Genomic DNA, 4478 nt, shown 5'->3' with positions numbered 1-4478 from the left:
AGTTTTGGATTTACTTACTTGCGACGGCATCAAAATCTTGGATCACTGTAGCAACAACATTGAAAGCTATTCCAGAGACATACAACCAGGAGTTTTGTGCATTTATATTCCTACACAGCTTCTTTTCATAATAGCCTGCCAAAATGGATAGCAATCCCCTTAATCTAAAGGAATTCAAGTCATTTAATAGACTGATCATATTCTACTGTTTCAAAAAACAAATTAAATTAGTGCTTCACAAAAGGGAAGAAAATCAGGGCTAGATTTGAGTGTTTAGAGTGAAAGTTCCTAATAATCTAACCTTTGTGTATAGTCCGGCGAAACCACTTAAAAGAACCATAACCTACAAACAGCGCCAAAACAATCACATAAACTGATGTGTATGTGTATGTGGATGATTCATGCCCACTGATTCTCGATCAACCTGTTCGAGAAGAAAGTAAGCAAACTGGATAAACAGTCTCTTCACACATATCGAGAAGTTTTGTGTATATAACAGAAAAATTATGGTTTTTCAGAACAACTATTCAGTGGAAGCTGCTACCTTTAAGAGTAGTCTTCTTCTTCGAAAGTGTTTCAAGAGACTTGTTCATGTCTTAAGTTTGACTGATACACAAACAAATAAAGAATCTCCATCATCTGCTCATCGCTACCGTCTCCTCCGTCTTCATTACCACTATCCCATTTTTCCGTTATTCCAACCTAATCTACGTCGTCGCCATCGAGCTCCGGCTCCAAAACTCTGAAGGTCTCATTTTTCGATCCCTCATATGCCCATTCCCAATTCGGCACCGATCTGCCGTAGTTTTCTCCACTGACGACATCCAATCCCGCTCATTGTGTTCTCAATTTCGGAGAAGAGAGCTTTGGAGCTTCGAATTGATCAGTCTGGATTCGACACCATGACTGACGGTAACAAATGAAAAAAAATAATACTATTGGTTAGTAATATATATGTGTGTAGCGGAGGTAACCGAAACAATTGCTTGGATTGTTGTAGTAATGGAGGGGTCTTTATGAGTCGGAGGAGTGGGAAGTAACGTTATGAAGGGTATTGGAGAAGGTGTAAAGGCAGGGACACTTAGATAGGAGCGAAGAAGACGAAGTCCATAAGTAGCCCGTAAAGCTATGATTGATTTTACATGTATTTAGGGCTTTTTTTTTTAAGGTTTGGTGATGGGCCACTGCAAAACGAAACCTAAAACATTTTATAAAGGCTAGGTCCGATTTATTTTACATGTCGTAAAATAAAAGAAGAATAACGGGCATATCTGATGCTGAACTGTCAACTTAATAGGTTAGGAATATTTTAGCTGACGTGTCCTATCTCAGAGACCTCAAAAATAGTTCCTTTTATATAGTAGTGATGTATGTCTACTTTTTGTAATTCAATCGAGAAAAAGAATAGCAAAGCTTCCTACACTTTGATCATTTCCGTAGAAGACAGAACAGAAAACGCAAATCACACGTGTCGGAATTGGTGGGCTTGGGTTATTCACATTATTAGGCCTCTATAGCCCAAATCACACCATCACCACTACGTCAGAAAGCTTTCACTGTTTCTTCTCACATCGTCTTCTTCCATGTCGCATCCCATATCCAGCTAAGCTCCCAGATCAGATTCCTCTTCTCGGACCTCCATTTTGTGTTAATTCTTGAACATAGTTTCGCTCAGATCCAGGCCGATCTCCGTTCGAATGACGCCCTTAGCCAATCATCCGCTCTCCTTCAAGCTCTCCAACAATCCGCCGCCAGAACGTCGCATCTCCGGCGTCAGCCGTTTGCAAGAAGCTAGCTTTCGACCTCATCAGATCCACACGCCTCACTCCGGATCTCTGGGACACGGTTTGCTCCGGCGTCAAAACCGATCTCCATTTCTCTGACCCCGACGTAACAGCCGCCGCCGTCTCCATCCTCGCCGCTCTCCCTTCCTTCTCGAGTTAGCCATAGCAAAAATGATAAGTATGCTAAGAAACGTTTGGAAGATGGTTTGAAGATGAGCCAAGCATACCTATTTATATTGTAGATCGTGGCTGAGAGAGTTAATAAGATGTTTTAATGCGATGGATCTCGAAGCTACCACGCTGATAGAAAGAAGGCAAAAGGACGAACCCTAAATGACGCGAGTAAGAGCCGAAGACATTCTAACCCTAACAGCGAAACACAGCGGATTGATATTGGCGAGGCTTTGTGCTTCAGGCGACTTTCGGCTTCATAGTGTGGACAGAAAATCGAAAGCTGGGTACACGAAGAAACAAATTAAAAATGAAACGCAGTGTGTTTGACCATGACAGGTGTCAGCTCGGGATGCCTCTATTCGATGGCGTGGCATTCTCCAAGAAGAGAGTAACTCTTCTTTATATTAATATATATATATATATATATATATATATTAGGGTCGGCCTGTGCAACGCGTGGAAAGTCTTATATTTGTGCTATGAACATTTGTATTTTATTTTGCAGAATTACGCGTTGGAAGTCTTATATTTGTGCTATGAACATTTGTATTTTATTTTGCAGAATTTGTGGTTTTAAAATACGGTTGTTTATGGTTTGACCAATAAAAAATACCGTTGCTTATGCATATGATATTAATGTTTTGTTACTTAGTATTAATACGATGTCTTATAATACGATCCAGAGCTATGTGTGCCATGTGATGTAATTTTTTACTTCTTAAGATATCAATTACTGTCTTTGGTTCATATAATTAGCTAATTGAACTTTTTTGTTAAAAAAAATTATTTGGTATTATGTGGAACAATTCTGCTAGAATTCATAAATAACCGGTGTTTTTGTTGTTTTCTTAAAAAGAAAATATTGCATTCGTCAAGAAGCTGTTGGTACCTGACAAGTTGTCATCACCCACGTCGAGATCATAGTCTGAGTCAGCGTTTATGGCACGACGACGGTGGTTTCTATTGCTCGGCTCGCCCTTACCAGATTTAGCTCTACTTGGTTGTTTTCTTAACCATATCTTAGAGTATATTCATTCTTTCTTTTTCATCAAACAGCTATGTATTACTTAAACTTGAGCTTGTCTGGGAAACCAGACCGGAAACATAACAACCAATGTAATATATGTTTCTATGAAATGATCTTGCTATCTTAACTAATGAATCAGACGATACATTTTCAAACCGAAGAATAAAAACAATCGAGAACTCCGTGAATCCACTCTTCTATGTTATTGTTTCTATGTTAAAATTTCCTATGAGTTTTATAGATGTTGTTTAAAAATATAGGGAAGCAATAGGGTAAGTGAAAAACATGGACTGCTATGTCTGTAATGGATTGGTTTTAATGAGATAGTTAGTCGTTTTAGTTAGGCCTGGGGAAAAAAACTGGAACCGAATAACCGAACCGAAATATCCAAAACCAGAACCGTGCTGAAAATCTTTTATACCTGAACGGTTCTTATATTTCTATATCCGAAATAACCGAACCGAACCAGAACCAAACCGAGAACCGAACGGGTACCCCAATATATAAATAATATTAATTATTATATACATATAATATAACTAAATATATATTTTTAATTTAAAATCTATTAAAGGTATCCGAAAATATCTGAAGATAACTAAATTATTATAAAGCACCCAAACTATCCGAAAGTATCCAAAAGTATACGGATAGTATTTTCCGAAATTCCTAAAATAATCTTAAATATCTAAATTTTTATCTAAATCATCATAATTATTTGATATGTTACCCTAAATAACCGCAAGAAGTAGTTAAGTGTCACAAACTTGAGAGGTACGCAAGGGAAGTCATGTGTGATTGACGTTGTGTTGAATCTTAGTGTGATTAGGTTATTATGATTTTGGATGTTGTTGGGTGTTCGTGTTAATTAACTATTGATGCCAATACGTAGTAATCAAATATGTGTTCCTCATAACAACCATTGTAATATAAACTATGCATATTATTGTGTTGGAATATTTTAAAAGGAAAAAATCTATGGAGGCTATTGGATTATGTACTGGGACTATCCACTGTAACCGTTACTGAGTTTCTATTGGATCCTTAATGGACGAAGCTCTAATACTAACACATAGGAGGTTCGAACATTCTTTTGGGGACAAAAGAAGTAGCTATAGCTGTCAAATGGTCCGTCCATGGTCCAAATAGGCACGACCAATTGGACCATTTCAGTTTTTGGCACTAATGGGTGGTCCATATTGGACAATGGTCCAAACAAATGTCCAAGACCAATAGAGACCATGTCCAAATGGGCATGCCCATGAACACCCAATAAAATTTATAATTATTTTTTAATTATTAGTTTAGATCTTATCTCTAAAATTTTGAAATTAGGTTTACTTTCCAAAATTATAAAAGTATTTTTTTCTTGTCAAAACTGTAAAACTATGTTTTCCTTTCAAAATCGAGAAATTTCATTTTTTCCGTCGAAACCGAGAAATTGCTTTTTCCCGCCAAAACCAGAAATTGCGTTGTCCCGCCCAACCAAAAAT

Source organism: Brassica oleracea, chromosome C4, assembly GCF_000695525.1.
Source record: "Brassica oleracea var. oleracea cultivar TO1000 chromosome C4, BOL, whole genome shotgun sequence".
In the NCBI taxonomy this organism is placed as follows: Eukaryota; Viridiplantae; Streptophyta; class Magnoliopsida; order Brassicales; family Brassicaceae; genus Brassica; species Brassica oleracea.
The sequence above is the reverse complement of the archived record's forward strand: the minus strand, read 5'-3'. Positions refer to the sequence as shown.